We start from the raw sequence: 17807 nt of genomic DNA on the forward strand, positions 1-17807 counted from the left end.
CCTCATTCTCCATGGAATTGATTTCTTTTTCACAGTTTCATTGCTCATTAGCATCTCTACCAATGTGCAAGCTGGACACAAGAAACTAGGAAGAATTCAACTCAGGAAGTTTGGCTGCTTGTCAGAACTTATTGTAGAACTCTTCATGAGGGGAAATATGGAAATAACTGTCCATTGAATTATCTATTAATTTTAATTTCCCCATTAATAAGAATAATGAAGAATGTAAAAAAGAAAAGGGAGGGCTTGGTTGGATATTAATATTTAAATGAGTAGTCACCAAGAAATTGAATAAATATCAATTTCTAAATGATTTTTAGTAACATATTTATAAAATATAAGAGAGAGTGAAAATAGAGAGATGAGAAGAGGGTAGAGTGAGAGATCTAGCTTAAAGAACTTGATTGTGTATTCAAGTATTGGCTTTACTCTGGCAGGGCTCCAGAGGCCCAGCCAGAGAGCCTAAAAGTCAATTAACAAGGGTTTTAGCCATGAGGGCTTCTCCTAATCAAGGGAGCCCCTGGAGGCTAGTATCTCTAGGGAAGCTAAGAGAGTCAGCCTTTTTCACTCACCACCTGTAGTTCTAAGGGAGAGATTTAAGAACAGTGTCACCAAGTTCAAGGTCCCAGCCAGCATTCCTCCAGGTCCAAGAAGTGAACAAAAAGAGAGTTACAGGAAGTTGTCTTTCCCTTTTAAAGGTGCTTCTTTTGTGTGCCTTCTTCTTTGTTTATGTGTCCAATCACAACAGATGCTTTCCTTAGGGCTGCCCAGGGGTCAGTCAGTCAATTTTGATTCGATGCCCACTCTTGCACACGTGGGTCACAGACTTCCCAACTTGTGAATTAAGTGGTAGTGTTTACACTTTTGGTGATTAAATCTAAGAATGGGCAAGGTAGATTTAATTTCATTATCACAGAATTAATGGTATGTTTCTATTCTTTGACCAAAAGCTAATACTACTAGGTACATACTTTATGGAAGTAAATGACTAAAAGAAAGTACTTCTAAGGACACCTTGAGTATCAAAGAACTAAAATAAAAGAAATGCCCTTTGATTGCAGAATGGGCTTAAGAAGTTATCATAAATGAATATAATGGAGTTTCTCTTTGGTAGAATAAATGACAACAATAATACAGAGGAATATGAAAAGACAAATGAATTGATACAAAATGGAAGTAATCGGAACCATTTGAACAAAATATATACAACCAAGATTAACCCCAAAGAAAGGTATGAAAAGGCATTTCCTCTCCTTTTGACTTATTTGAGGAGGTAGGATAGTACAGGTTTAGAATATATAATTTCAGACTTTTTTTTTTGATAAATTGGTTACTTTTGCTGAACTGATTTCATCTTTTTTTGTAATATATTGATCTCTGAGAGGGAAAGGAGAAATAGATACATTAAGAAAAGAGGAAAAAAGGGGAAATGAATAAACATATAGAACCTACTATGTGCCTACCGCTTTGCTAATGGCTTTGTAAATATTATCTAATTTTGATAATCTCATTTGATTTGAAAGGATTAATTTAACAATAAATGATATCAGTATTATTTAAAACATAATGGTATAATACTACATAAAGGCCATAGTAGAATATAATGGTTTTCCAGAATATATCTGAAGTGACCTTACAGAAGACAATTTTCATTTGAAAAATACTAGAGTGTAGAGTCAACTAACATTAAGAACTAGCTATTTTAAAGTATAATTACATTTTTATATTCTCTTTTCTCACCTGGGCTTTAAAAATGTCATTTTATTGTTTTTTAAGTACCCTTTTATACAAGAGGAATGGAAGAAGAGAGGAAAGGAAAAAGGAAGGAAGAGAGGAAAGGAGGAAGATAAAGCAGAGGGTGGGAAAGAAGTAGGGAGGAATGAAGGAAAGAAGGAAGGGAGGGAGGGAGAGAAAAGGAGGGAGGTAAGAAAGAAGAATAAAGAAAGGCAGAAAGGGTGAAAGGAAAGAAAGGAAGAGAGATAGGAGGAAAGGAGGAGAGAAAAGAACAATGATGGGAGGAAGAATAAAGAAAGGGAGGAAAAAGAGAACAAAGGTTAATAAAAATTGGTGTTTCTGGGTATCCTAATACTCACAGAATCATGGAAAAAGAACACAAAGGATTAGATACATTAACTCTTTTAAGTCCTACATGATTTTGCTGTCTGTGTCCATAGCCTAAATGAAGTTTAAAACATTAATTTAAATCTATAATTTAACCTTTTTTTTTTAGTTAAGAAGCATGTTACACAAATATCTTTGTTTCTTTGATGCTTAATGATACTTCTTTCAGATCTCTAGTTTGGGATAAGTGAGGAGGTCATTGGATCACTGGCTGGCAAAAAAAAAAAAAAATGACCTTATTGCAAGTACACAGGTCACTGGTTCTCCATGACATCATGTTCTTCACCATGGAATGAAAAATGTTGGGGTCTTTTGGGGAAACACATGATCCAATTAATTCAGATGGACTTACAAAAGGAAATTATGATTCACTCCCACATATATAAATAGCGTATATGAACCCATTGCCAAATAATTTTTCAGTTGAAATACTGGGTATTCGACCAAAATCAGTAAACTATTTCCTGAAATTTCAAACAGTTCATAAGATTATGCTTACATAGCTCAAAGACAAGAACTCAATGGATGTATTGTACAACAGAGTAGTTCTAACATCTGTCACCAGATGTATATTTTCCAAATACACATATTGGGTTTTTTTTAATATGACAAAAATTTCAAAACTATAGGTCACCTAGGATAAGTATAGCATTGTGTACAGGGTGTTGGCTTGGTGTGAAGTAATTATGGGAAATAAAGTGAATGTGATATTTAAGCTATACAGACCCATATCAGGTTTCTGTAACAATAATATAAAATGTCTCTCTCTAAAGGTCTCTAGGGAAAACATGGAATATTAATTTTCATAGTGTTCCATTCCAGCATTATATGTCTGGATAAAGGCATGGTTACATACTAGCACCAATAGAGTAGAAAATATTCCATGAGTTGAATGAGAATATTTCCATCCCCAAAGTGCCAAATAACAGGTCACTCAAGTGAATGGAGAAAGGTATAATTATGGGGGCATTTAATACCTGTAATGAATTCAACTTTGAAAGCTTTCCATTGTTTATATGTCATATACCAGTTATAAACTCAATTTCAAAATGTTCAGCAGAAAAAGAAAATGAAAACTTCTGATATATATGTATACATATATATATTACATATATATAATATATGCATGTGTTATATTTGTTATATTGGTTTGACACTATTTTGTAGAGTTATATATGAGTTTGACGGCTGGGAACAATTTATCAAAAGTAAAATTCTGAATTTAGATTTTTTTCTTATACAATTATTTCTATTGCAAGCTTGAATTTTTCACCACCATTTCACAATCTGATGAATAATTGAACAAAGTTTTCCTTTTCTTTTTTTTTCCAAAGACATGAAATATCCCACTATAAAGTCTATCCATTTTCCAAACCAGGTTTCATATAGCTGACAAAAAGATTTTCCTGAAGGACAGGTCTGACAATTTCACTTGTTTATTCATTAAACTCTAGTGGTTTCCTTATTACCTCAGTGGTCAAATGTAAACTTCTAGATTTGGAACTTAAAGCCTTTTCTAATTTTTCAGCCCTTTTCCATATTACTCCCATTAACATGTTTTATGTTCCAACTAAACTGATCTTCTTGCCATTTCTCATACATAGCATTTTGTTTTCTGTCCTCCTGCCTTCTCATGGGCTGCTCTCCCTGTTTAAAATGTCTTTTCTCCTTGCTTCCACCTCTTCAAAATCTTTGATTTCCCTAAAAACTCAATTCAAGGATCACCTTATACATAAAGCATTTCCTGACTCTGTCCAGTAGTTAGTATCTTAAGTTCTATACAAATTGTCTTGTATCTCTTTTGTGTGTGTGTGTGTGTGTGTGTGTGTGTGTGTGTGTGTGTATATATATATATATATATATATACTCAAATATGTATATGTTCTCTCTCTCAATAAAATGAAAACTCCTTAAAATGAGGGACAATTTCATTTCCTGTTTGTGTCTCCTCATCCTTTAATTAATAGATGATTAATTAAAGCTTGTTACTGATTCATTAACTTATTGATTGAAGAATTAAACTACTGATTATGGAAGATAGTCATGATAGTGTTTTAACTGGAGGTGATGCAAAGAATTATATGATGATTACACTGCACAGAAGTAGTAGAATATACTAAGGCCCTGCCGTATAGGCATAACTTTTATATTTGGACATGGTAGTAATCTCTAAGTCCTCCAGTTATGGTAAGCCAAGAACTTCCTTAAAGACTGTAGTTTGGAAATTGGAATGAAACAAGACACTTGTAGAACATCGAATGGTTAATAAAAGGAAGTTTTTTTAGCCATGTTAGCAAGGACCCAGAATTGGGCTAATTGAGTGCACCTTCTAGGCTTCCCTTTTGGCCTTTGTTGGCCAAGATGATTTACTAGTTAGAGATGGATGAAAGGCCAGAGGGACGAACACCGACTTCCTCATGTGCCTGTTTTTGCATTTAGGCTACCAGAAAACTACGTCATTGACCAGAGTCTTAGAATCTTGGACCAATTTGGCTTTGGGAACAATTTTATTATGTTTTTTTTAAAGGAAAAAAATACCCTAAGCTAGAGGACAAGAACTTTAGTAAACCATTAGATAAGAAAAGTGAAGAATTAGTAAGAATAACTAATTAATTGTTATTAACATAACAAAATGATAGTATAACAATATAAAATATAAATAATATTTAATAAAATTATAAAATAATTATAATTAGTTATTAATATAAGTAATAAAATAATATCATTCGTGTTGTCAAATATAGTCTGAAGACACATCATGAGAAGTAACTGACCTGAGAAGGACAGTAAAAGGAAACTTTGGGGGGAATATCCCATATCTCCAAAGAAAGAATTTACATATAAATTTTAAAATTTCAATGACTGTTTTTTTAAACAAGTTGACATGTAATGCATGGAAATATAGTTAGATTAAGAGTCCTTGTGGCAGTCTACAGCATTTCTAAGCATAGTTCAAAATAGATTAAAATAAAATTGGGAATGTTTAATAAAACAAATAAAAATATAATAAAACATAGATAATACTACCTTTTAAAACTAAATCAAAATGCAATTCAAAGGAATATTATGGATGGATTGGTGGCTTCTATTTCTGCTTGAGTTTGATACCACTGTCCCAATGGATAGAACATTGTACCTGGGAGTTAGAAAGCCATGGATTCCAATACCACCTCTGGTACTTGCTAGCTGTGTGGGCCTTTTCAAGTCCTCAAAGCTTCCTTCACTTGATTCTTCTTATCTATAAAACAGAATTGATAATAACAGTTGTTGGACTTACCTCATAGGGTTGTTGGGAGGATCAAATGATATAATATATTTAAAGTGCTATCTAAAAATGCATTATTGCAGAGATTGATTTTAAGTCAAGACCTAGTTTTTAGCCATTTTAATGAACTCAACTCACCATGTAAATATTTCATCTGAATTCTGTAAAACCCCAAATGGCAAATGGACCATTTGTATACTTTTCTGGTTTTAAAGTAAAGAACAGCTTGCCCTGTAGGGTACAGTTGTATTTACAGAGATCCCTCATGGATCCATAATATTATTATAATTAATTTTAAAATTATAAATTTTGTAAATCACTTTGATGGTAAGGTGTCATCTCCTCACCTGATAGGTAGGTCATATTCCTCATTCCCTTTTCTCATGGTCACCTGGAGCAGCATTGTCATTCCCTGGGGCACTTTAAATCAAGCTTGCATTTGAGTTCTTTGTATACAGTGTTTTCTTGGAAAATTGGAGATAACTTTTTTTTCCTTACTGAAAAGGGTATTTGTTTGTTTTCTTTTTCAATATGAACCACATAAGATATAGCTAAATATACTGGAAGACTAGAGAACTGGAGAATCTTTTGGTCATGCTACTTTGAAGTCAACCCATATAGTATTCCTTGTAAGAAAACTCCCTCTGTTAGTGAAGCTGAGCCTCTGTTTGACAAAAGTCCCCTGTCTATTCCTTGCAGAAGACACACTACCTCCTGACCCCATGTATTTGCATTAGATGATGACCATACCTGGCATTCTCTCCTCATCTCCATTTCCTACATGCCCTAGCTTTCCTTTGAGTCCTAGCTAAAATTCTACTTAGAAGGCTTTCCATACTCTCTTAAGGTTAATGCTTTCCTCAGTTGATTATCTGTAATTTAGCCTGTACACAGCGAGTTATTTGTTGTTCTTGCCTTTAGACAATATGCTCCTTAAGAATAAGGACTGTTTTATGCTTTTCTTTGTATCCCCAGGATTTAGCAAAGTTCTTGGCATAGAGTAGGTCCTTGTTAAATGTTTGTTAACTTGTAACCGATAATCTTTAGTATAACTACATAACTGTTCTATTCTTTAGATTTCAAAATGACTATTTTTTAAAATTACTAAATATTCTTTGGGAATTAATTTATATCACAATGATACTTTCCAAAAGTAGCTTTTCCCATTTCTCTAATTTCTGTGTGTATATGCAGACATTTACACATGATGCATACCTATACATCTAAATCTAGATATATTTGTACAGATCTATGGTTTCATTGGTATAGGGAATTTCCCCTTTGGAAATTTCCTCTAATGTATATTGGCAGCTACTGTTCTATAATTGACAGTCATGTAAAGAGCTTCTTGAAGCACTGAGATGCTTAGTCACCGCTAGTGTGTCAGAGGCAAGATATGAATCCAGATCTTCCTGACTCTTAAGCAGGTTGTCCACTATGGGGTAATGATTTTTTTCTATGATATGTAAAAATATTGTTTCTATCACTAAATTGTAAAATTTGTACCTCATATTTGATTCATGGTTTGTTTAAATCTTCATCTTTCTCAGAAGCTTCATCATAGCCTAAAGGGAACTTTAGATTCATAAAGGCTAAGATTGCTGTGCTCATTATGGTAGATCCTCCTGCAAGGGGAAGGCTTCACTCAATATCCCAACCAGGCTGTTAATGAAAAACCTCCTTACCAGCATGTTGGTCATCGTTTGATGAATTTGTTGGCCATGGCAATGTACAAAACAAAGAAAAATCAGAAATGGCCTTCAGTTCTATGTAGGCTTTCTTACACTTTTAGTGTCATTGGTAGTCACTCTTAAGCTCAACTTACTCTCTGAGCTGTACTGCCTCATCAACTTCCCAACCCACATGCCCAACTCACTACCTTGCTCATTGCAAGGTGACTCCATCCTGATGTCTGCTCTTTGGACTGTGAGTCCCTAACTAAGATTGTCATTTTTTCAAGGAATCACCTTCTTTCCAAGAAGAAAGTCTGCTTCAAGAAGAAGGTTGGCTCAGGGAAGAAAGTGGGTCTCAGGAATCATCTTCAGCTCAAGTCATCATCTTGACCTGCCTCTTGGAGGGAACTTGGGTGAGTGGATACCTGGCTTTCCCTTCCTGTCTTCTAGAGAGACTTAAGTTGAAGGTCAACAAGTCCTGGCTGAGTTGAGCACTGGAACAATATTTAGTTAGATAAACTAATGTCTTCTCTACCCCTCTGTATCTCTCTGCTTTCATTCTTTCCACCTCTTTCATAAATAAAAGGTATTGAAGTCATTTCAACTTTGAAACAATAATACTTTGAATTGGCGACTACCATATTATTTACAAATTTCACATATTTTAGTCAAACCATTAAAATTTAATTATTACAAAGGAATGACAGAAATGTACCACTCTATCAGATTTAGCCAGTTTGGTAGGTCTTTGGCAGTAGGTCAATAGGAGAAGCTGAACAAAAATTGCACAGGTTGAGAAGGCAAGGATGGAACAGGATTTAAATCAGTTAATAGAGTACCTATATTAGAGATCACATTTGAGGGCTAAGGAAACCTTTGCAGCTCCTCTGCCATCTAAGCCTGGGTTTAACAAGTAATTAATCTTTTAATTGAATTCACAATCAATAGACTTACCCAAAAACCTCAAGGTAAAGGATATAGAGCCTCTTTAGCTTGTCAGTCTAAGACCCAAAATTAAGCATGTAGACATTCTCCATCAGTGCCCTCTCAAAACAACAGATTTATCTTCACAGTCAATTTCTTATAACCCCAAAGGAAAGCCTTTCTCCATCAGTATTCGCAAGCAAGTTACCTTCTAAATCTTTATAGGGTTTTCTGTAACAGAACACTACCTATGTATTGTATGATTTTATCACATAAGACAACATGTTCATTGCCAAAATATGTTTTGGGAATTGTGTAAATTTTAACATAAACTTTTTTTTTTAATGTAACCAGCAAATTTGGACTTGTCTAAATGTCAGTAAAATATTAAGTATCTCATGGTCTTCGCCAGGCAGTTAAATTTGTTTGCAGGAACATATGAAATTAATTGCCAGAAAGAGAATTTAGCTACATAAACCACCTCCCAATCAATGTTATCTTTTAATGCATCTTTTGGCAGTTATTAAAATCCAAGGGGACTCGATGAATGCCCTTATCAAACACAGAAGTACATTAATGGGAAGGGGAGTGGGCTGAAGCTTGCATTTACATGATGGGCATGTACCCAGAGAACAGTGTAAAAAAAAAAGAATCATAAAAAGCCCTGAGGCTTAGTGCCAGGAGGGAGATACAGTGTGGCCACAGGAGACTGTAATAGCACTGTTTCCTTCACTAGTTGGATGTTTTATTCTTTTTCTTCCTGTTGCATTTTTGAATGTTTTTCACCATTAAGAAGATTTAAATTTGTCTGTGTGTACTCCTGATGCTCAGCTTGTTAACTCCAGGAGACTATAATTAATCAGAATGCTCAGGAAGTGGACTTTTCTGGATTAGTTAAAATATCCAGTTTACCAAGGGTTGAACTAGTAACACTTTTTAGCGGCCTTAAGGCCTAATTGTTGAAAAACTTTTTAAAATGTCTTAGTTCCTCCTTCCTACCTTAGGACATACATTCTAGTCATTAGACCTTCAAGAACATAAATACATCATTTTATTGACTGAAAGGCAGTATGGAAATAGTAGGTGCTCTGGAATCAGAGGACCTGGTTCAAATTCTGACTCTGCTTTTTACCTTTGTGACTCTGGGCAAGTCACTTTACTTTCTGGGTCTTGCTTTCCTCATCTGTTAACTGGGAATACAGGACTAAATCATGTATAAGGGCAGTTCTGAGTTTAACGGTATCTCTGAATCAGTGATCACTTCACAATACTGAAGTTTAGGAGGTACAAATAGAGTTAGTCAAAAATGTCCTGCCCCAATAATATGTGTATCCTTGAAGTTGAGAAAGGAAGGAAGGAAGGACACCCCTCTTCCCCCGTCCTCCCCCAAAACACCCCAAATATAATCATAGTTTATGCTCGAATGACACCTTAAGATATACCAAATACTTAGTATACATTCTCACAATAATATAACATTTTATAAAATATTTTTCTTTTGATTTGCCTCTTTCCTAAAAGTAGAATGTGGCTATAAGAGCAGAATGTAAGTTGTGAAGAATCTATTTAGTTAATGGAAGTTCTGGATTGTAAGGAGCTAGTTAATTTATGGTTTGCTCTAGTGCAAAAACATGACTTCCTATTTTTCCTTAAAAAAAAAACAAACGTCATTTAACCATGGAAATTTTTTCTTAATTAATCAATAAAAATTATCCAAAAATTAAATATATGCATATATATTTCATATTATTTCAATAAAAATTAATTTAAAAAATAAATTAAAAATAAAATTTTAAAAAACCCAAAACCAAACAAATAAACCTTATCTTCTGTCTTAGAATTAATACTAAGTATCATTTGTAAGGTGGACGACTATAAGGGTTAGGCAATTCAGATTAAGTGACTTGCCCAGGGCCACAGAGTTAAAACTATCTGAGGTCAAATTTGAACTCAGGACCTTTAAGCCTATAAGTTTTGTGCCCTACTCACTGAACCACCTTGCTGCCCACCCCTACTTTCTTTCTAATTACCCATGTACCAAATAATGTATTGAGTTCCTCACAGGAAGTTTAATCATCTTTGATGGTAATGAAGAGATTTAGCACAGCATTGGAAAGTGAATTTAGTGACAAACTTGGTTTGAATTCCAGCCCTTCCCTTTACTTACTGAGCAGCTTAAGATTTGTCCCTAAGATTCCATTTATTCTTATTTTATAGAAAAAGAGTAACCAAATCAGATCAGTCCTACTTATATTACAGGATGATTGGGATATCCAAAGGAGATAATATGTGTGAAAAGGACAGATGGGCAATGAACTGGGCTCAAGATCAAATAAGTGGAAGAGTAAAATTGTTGTATTTTAGAATTTGCACGGTACACCCAATGACCTCAAATTTGTCTCTGCAGTAAAAATCTCTTTTTTTTTTTTTGAAATGCTCAAACCCCTTTTGACAACAGTTTGTTTTTCAGCAGTTTCACTCATGCCTGACTCTTCATGACCCTATTTGGAATTTTCTTGGCAAAGATACTTGAATGATGGAAAAACTGAGGCAAAGAGGGTTAAGTGTCTTGCCAAAGCTCACATAGCTATTTAGTGTCTGAGGCCATATTTGAACGCAGCAAGATGATACAAGTAGTATGTCACCTAGCTGGCAACAATATGTGGCAAAGCATGGAAGACCACAACCACAGAAACACCAAAACGAAAGATTATTCATGAGATGATGGAGAGGCAATGTGGAGGGCGTAAGTAAATGGTAGCACGTGGACAGGAATTAAATTCATACGTAAGTGTCATGAACAAGACTGAAATAAATGATGGATAGTCTGTATGTTATACTGTTCTCCAGGTTGCCATCGAACCTTAGACTTAGAGAAAGGCTCTCAGCATTATGGGGAGACGCCCTGTAGAGATTTGGGGGAATTTACAGGAAGACCTGGCAAGAGTCACATAGGACGAGAACCTGAGGAGAGATTGCAAGAATCTGTACTCTTGGACCAAGTGAATCACACATAGATCCACTGGAGCACTCGTGTGAATATGTCATTAGAGGGATATTCTCTAAAGTCCTCTTTAGGTCATTCATTCTGGTACAGAAGTGGCTACTGGGTTCTGGAAAGCTAGACCAAAACAGTGATAGCTCTGAGAGGTCCTAAGAAGTCAGAAAGCCTTCAAGAAGCAATCTTCTTCAAAGGTCCATAGATTGAGAGTTCAAAGTCCCATAAGTTGAAGGTTAGGAAGCTTTTTGTGTGTGTCATGTATGCTTCTGGAAGCCTAGTGAAATCTAAGTCTTCTTTCTCAGAATAATCTTTATTTAAAATATTTATTTAAATGCATAAATAAATGACATTTATTTAAATATGTAAAACATATAGGGATTATAAAGGAGAACAAAGGGTAATGCAAATAAAGATGTATTTCCTTTTCCTGTCCAATTTTAAGCATTCTCTGAAATCTATCCCTAGACAATTTTGGGGTAAGGAGTCATTCAAGGACCCAAAGCTAAGAAACTCTGCCTTGAGGCAGTTTGGTGGTTGAGTAACAGGAAGTCCTGGATTGAAATCTAAATTCAGACATTCTAGTTGTGTGACCCTGGGCAAGTTACTTAACCTCAACTGCTTAGCCCTTCTAGCTCTTCTGCTTTGGAACAGATAGTTTAGATTCCTGTTGAGATGAGATTCCATATTCTTTGATCCCCAGATCCCAATATGGCTAAGATTACAAAACTCTTTTTCCCCAAAGAGCTATCTCATTTTCCTCTGGTAGCTTGTAAGATGGGTTACACAATATATTTGGTCTTTTTACTTTATGTTTGTGACTAAGCTGGAAATTCTCCAGAAAGTCCATATGCTTATTAAAGTGCTGACCTTTAAGATATAATGCAGGATAGAGTTTTAAAGTAAAAGGAGTAGTGCTCTTGACAAATTTGGTGGAGAAACTTGGACGGTGCCTATAACAGAGGCTGGAAGATTCCTATGTTATAGCCTTTTATGACTTTTTCTGCCTTCCCCAACATCAAAGATGTTGGTAAACTTTTCTAAAATTTGTTGCACTAATAGAATGAATAGAAATAAATAATAAAATCCGTGATACATAAACATAATGATATAATTAGCATTTCTAAAGCAACTTAAGGTTTCAAAATATTATTTTATGCTTACAACTCTGAAAAGTAGATTCTATTATTATCCCCTTTTTACAGATGAGGAACCTGAAGCTGATCAAGTCTAAGCCTAAGTGACTTGTCCAAAGTCACATAGTTAGTGAGGATTGAAAGCTAGATTTGAAACTCAGATCTTCTCGATTCCAGGTCAAGAACTCTATCCACTGTGCCACCTAGATCCCATAAGTAAAATGACTAGTAAATGTCAAGTAAAAAAGGGCTGGTTTCTGTCAGTTCTTCTATATTCATTATAATCTTTATATCATCTTTGTTATTAATGTGAGAAAATGAACAAGAAGAAACTTCATATAGAGATAAAATTTTATATCCAATAATTTATCCTGTTATGGCAGCATTCTAAGAAAGATCAACATTTGCTAAAAGAAAAATTAGCCAGGACAGAGGAATCCTGACACAATCAGTTGGCAAAATGGAGGGGTCCAAATCTAGGTCTGAGCATGCATAAGTTTAAAGCTGGGAAGGGTCAGGGCCACTGCTTCTGTCATAATTTTTAAATAATTGACATTAGAAAAAGAAAGGCAGAGTCCAGGAGCAAGATTTTAGGTCAGTGAAGTTTGAGTGGGATTCTGTGGCATTCTATAGCTACGTCAACAAAATACCTGGCAAAATGTTACCATGTTAAATATTTGTGGAAATGGATTTCATTTCTCATTGCCTTTCTGTTCTCTTAGAGGAGTCATGAATTCCATATCTATGTTCTATTCTGACTTACTGTAGTATAGGAGAGTTCAGATGAAAAGCAGCTGAGCCACACAGGGATAGTAGTTAATTAAGCTTTACTATGACTCATGAGGGGAGGAGGAGAAAGGTTTCCAAGAGGGAATAGTCACAATTTGAGGCCCCTATTGCCCTCAAATGAGGGCAGCACACAGTAGGGTGGCTTCTACATACAGCAACGTACAATGGCTTTCACACTATGGTCAAAGGCCCACAGCCCGTCAGGGCTTAAACTTATATAAAGTTTAGACACAAAGGGCTAGCTGACACCAATAGTGCATTGCCCTGTCAATCAGAGGAGAAAATAATGCTATAGTCAGGACCAATGGATTGAGTATATTTTCTAAATTGCCTAATAAGGAATGAGGAATGAGAGGCAGGGACAAAGGGAATTTAACTCTGTGGCATCCAGCGAAGGACCAGGGTTAGGCTTGGGTGGTAATGCCCAGTCTCTAAGTTTTAAAATGCCTTGCCACACATGCATCCATCCCGGGGAGAGTGAGGTTGGGATAAGCCTGGGGCTACACAAGTCAAACTAGTTTTCGTCAGTTCACTTTTATCCATGCCCAGGGGACAGTCAAGGTAACAGAGTAAGAGGTAGCAATTTTGCCTTAGACCTTTGATATCACCTACAAAGTACATGCCAAACCAAATTCTGAGTGGGCAAACCAAAAAATAAATAAATAAATAAAACTCACAGTGAGCTATTTTGCCAGCCCAGAGTTACTTAGGAAGACAGAAGAGTTGTAGACTGGTGTTAGGGCTGGCCAGCAGACACAGTTGCCAAGTGTCTAAGGACAGGAAGGGGTCTAATGTCCCAGGAGACTCCAGTACTAACACTGAGAGCAGGGATAGGGGCCATTTTTTAGTTCTGTTGACCATTATTCAATGTCAGGTTGAAGTTCCAGGAGGAAGAAAAGCAGTCTTAGTCATGAGAGATCAGGGACTTTCCCTGTGAAAGAAGCAAGAAACACATTTAGGAAACTAGCTGTGTGGCTCTGAACCCAAGAGAAGAGGTCTTGACTCTAAACTTTATTCCCATATGTAAGCCTATAGTGGAATTAATCAGAGAAGGAGGTCAAAACCAAGGAAGAGAGCAATATAGGTGCCCTGAACCTGCAGAACCACCTAGTGAGCTAACTGTTACCTAGTCTAACAGTCGCAGGGGTGGGCAACCTTTTTGGCTGTGAGAGCCATAAACGCCTGCGGAAGGAGGAGGATGGAGGCTGAAGGCGCTGGAATATGGGGCGAGGGCTGAAAGGGCCCCCTGGGGCACATCCTGGGGCTCTGCCCAGACTGGCCAGACTGGAGGTGGAGCCAGATATGGCTCGAGAGCCATACATTGCCCACCCCTGGTCTAGAGACTCAACAATTTACAAGTCAACAGAGGCAAAGCAGGTCAGGAATGTGCAGAGTACAGATTAGGAGAGTAGTGAACAGACTTTTCTCCCAGATCATACTATTTTAGAAGCATCAAAAACTTACAATCCCCTGGACTGAATTATGAAAGTATCAGTACTTAAAGAGACAGAAGCCTAGGTCAGCAATGGTAATACCTCAGTTTTGTTGACATTGGTTATTCTTGGTTTTGACTTTCACCAATTTTTTCCCTAAAAAATTTGTCTCAGTTTTCATCAGTTGCCTCAGATTTCCTAGGTGTGCCCATTTGAACTTGATGCTAATTTTGTGGAAAAAAAAAAAAAAGACCTATGTGTTCTCCTGTTCACAGTGAGCAATACATGTATTGAAAAGCAAATAAATCCATTTATCCATACAGATAGCAAATAAAAATCAGATAAAGCATATAGAGGAGAATATATTCTTGACTATACAAAATGAATGAATCCTCTCATTGGGAGTGAGATATCTCATCTCAGTCAAGTAGTACCTCCCATGATATCTCAGCTGAGAAGAGGGACATAATCAAGGAAACAATTTCTCTACATCAGAGGTCAGCAACATATGGCTCTCGAGTCATATCTGGCTCCACCTCCAGACTGGCCAGTCTGGGCAGAGGCCCAGGATGTGTCCCAGGGGGCCCTTCAGCCCCAGCTCTATATTAGAGCGCCTTCTGCCTCCATCCTCCTCCTTCCTCAGGCGTTTATGGCTCTCACAGCCAAAAAGGTTGCAGACCATTGCTCTACATGTTAGCTTCTTTCCAAAGTCTTTCCAGATAATGCATTGCTACCTAAGGTCCTTATGGAGGGGAATTCCCCTTCCAAACAATAATTTCTTTCTCCCTTCCTTGCTATCTTCCATACACCAAGAAGAATCTTCAGAAAGGTAAATGACATGTTAAATGTTCATTTATTCTTTACATTAGTCTTTTATATTCATTTCTTGTTTTTCATATTAAACACTATTTTCTACAAAATGTGCTTTTGGTATGTATTTTGGAGCGTCTAGAATGAATTAACTGGATTTAAAATGATTCATGTGTAAATAATTGGCTTGGATTTTGTTGGTTTCCGATGGATTATCAACAAAAACTGAGGTATCACTGTATCTTCCCTGAGAGTGAGCAGAGTCCATTACTAACATAAAATCCAAAGTCAAGAAACAGTAGGAAAAATAAGCAAAGAAAAAAGGAACCTGACCATAAAAATCTATGAGGGTGACAAGGAAATACAAAACAAACACAGATGGGAAAATGGTAGAGTAGGGTCTGAAGATTTCTGGCTCTCCTAAAATCCCCCCACAAACAACGAAAAATAAATCCAGAAAATCAACACTAAAATGACAAAAACAGATAGGAGTCTGGAATGAAGCTTAATAGCCAAAGATAATTAGGGGGAAAAGTTTGTGATTTTCCTGGCCTTAGTACCACCTACATAGGCCCTCTGGGATAAGAATAGATAAATCTCAAAAATCCCTCAAAAGAGCCAGATATGGCTTGAGAGCCATATGTTGCCGATCCTTGCTCTAGAGAATACCACTGGAATCTGAATCCACCTGCAGAGGACCCTGCAAGGAATTCACAGGTTCTGCCTGCCCCATGGCCGGAGAGTGAAGGACTGAAAATCTTGGAGTCATTCAGCGTAAGGCCATTAAGGCAGGAACTCAAGCCTCTTTGATAACAAAGGAGAGACTTTGGAGGCCAAGGAAACATGGACAGTATACCTACTTGGTCTTGGGCAGCTGTTGTAGAAGAGGAGCAGAGAGAGAAGGAAGGAACTGCATCAGTGAATATGTTTGCTAAGGGTCTGGCACCCTATCAGTTGTGGTGACCTCTATAAGAGTGAAATCCCTGGTTGCTGCCACAGTGGGAAGAGGATTGACCACTAGCAGTTACAGTGGCAGAATTGCCTGCTGGCTCCAGTTGGAGTACCTGATTTAAACAACAGACTGGGGCTTGAGTGAGAGATTAGAAGAGCATCTGATTTGACAATAAAACCTGTAATACCTAAATAGGAACCAGGAAGCAAAGAAACAAACAAATCCTAAAACCTAACATAGCATACATCAGCACAGTAGAAATCCTTGAATTCCAGGGGGAAAAAAACAATGATTATGCCTATTGGCTTGCCTGCTAAAATTTTTTAAAAAGCAAATAAATAAAAATGAGCAAGAAAGGGAGATAAAATCCAAACACTGATAATTATCAAGGGGGATAGAGAAGATCTTGGTTCAAAACTCAGAGGACAATGAAATAAAAGCACATACTTTGAAATGGCCACAAGCTCAAAAAGATTTTTTGAAAGAGCTTTAAAAAGACTTCAAAAACCAAATGAGGGACCTTGAGGAAAAATTAGGAAAAAAATTAATGCAATGCAAGAAAATCAAGAAAATTATGAAATAAATATCACCCAATTGGGAAACAAGATCCAAAAACTTACAGAAGAAAATAATATATTAAAAAGTAGAATTGGACAAGGATAAGCTAATGATTTCCTAAGACAACAAGAAGTTATAAAATAAAACCAAAAGAATGAAATAATAAAAGATAATATGAAACATCTGATCACAAAAACAATGGGTTTGGAAAGCAGACCAAGGAGAGACAATATAAGAATAGTCGGACTCCTGGAAAGTTATGATAAAAAAAAAGAGTTTAGATACCATATTGCAAGAAATGATGAAGGAAAACTGCCCAGAAAATCTAGAAGTAGGGAGTAAAATAAATATTGAAAGAATCAAAAAAATCACCACCTCAAAGATACCCAAAGATGAAAAGGCACAGAGACATCATTGCTAATTCTGTAGTATCCAAATTAAGTTAAATACTACAAACAATGAGAAAAAACAATTTAAATACTGTAGAGCTATAGTTGGAATAATACAAAACTTAGCTTCAACATTAAAAGAATATAGGACATGGAACATAGCATTTCACAGAGCAAAAGAACCCAGCTTACAACCAAAATTAACATATCTAGCAAAGATGAGCATAATGACAGAAGGAAAAAATTATTTAACAAAATAGAAGAGTTTCAAATATTCCTGGAAAAATACCCAACCCATAAGTCAGCAAAAAATCCAATCTATATGAAATATATAAAGGTAATGACAGACTAATTATAAGCTACCCAAAAGGTCAAATTGTTTGATTTTAGTATGGGAAAATGTCATCTATTACATCCTTGCTTGTATATTTTGAAGGGGCAGGGCATGGATGGAAGACTTGAGATTGAAAGAATGTAATGAAATGAGTTGAAAAGACCAGGAGAAGGCAGAGTGGAATGGCTATCTCATGTGGAGGAAGAATAAGTAGGATAACTGCCATGAAGGATGATGAGGAAGCAGGGGGCTGGCAGTACTAGAACCCAACTCTCATCAGACCTGAAATAAAGAGAGATAAATATACACAAATAGAAGAGAAAAATTTTCCTTAACATCCAGAGAAATAAGAGAGAAGTGGGCAAAGATGAGAGAGAGAGAGAGAGAGAGAGAGAGAGAGAGAGAGAGAGAGAGAGAGAGAGAGA

The sequence above is a fragment of the Gracilinanus agilis genome, chromosome 5 (assembly GCF_016433145.1).
Source record: "Gracilinanus agilis isolate LMUSP501 chromosome 5, AgileGrace, whole genome shotgun sequence".
NCBI classification, from domain to species: domain Eukaryota; kingdom Metazoa; phylum Chordata; class Mammalia; order Didelphimorphia; family Didelphidae; genus Gracilinanus; species Gracilinanus agilis.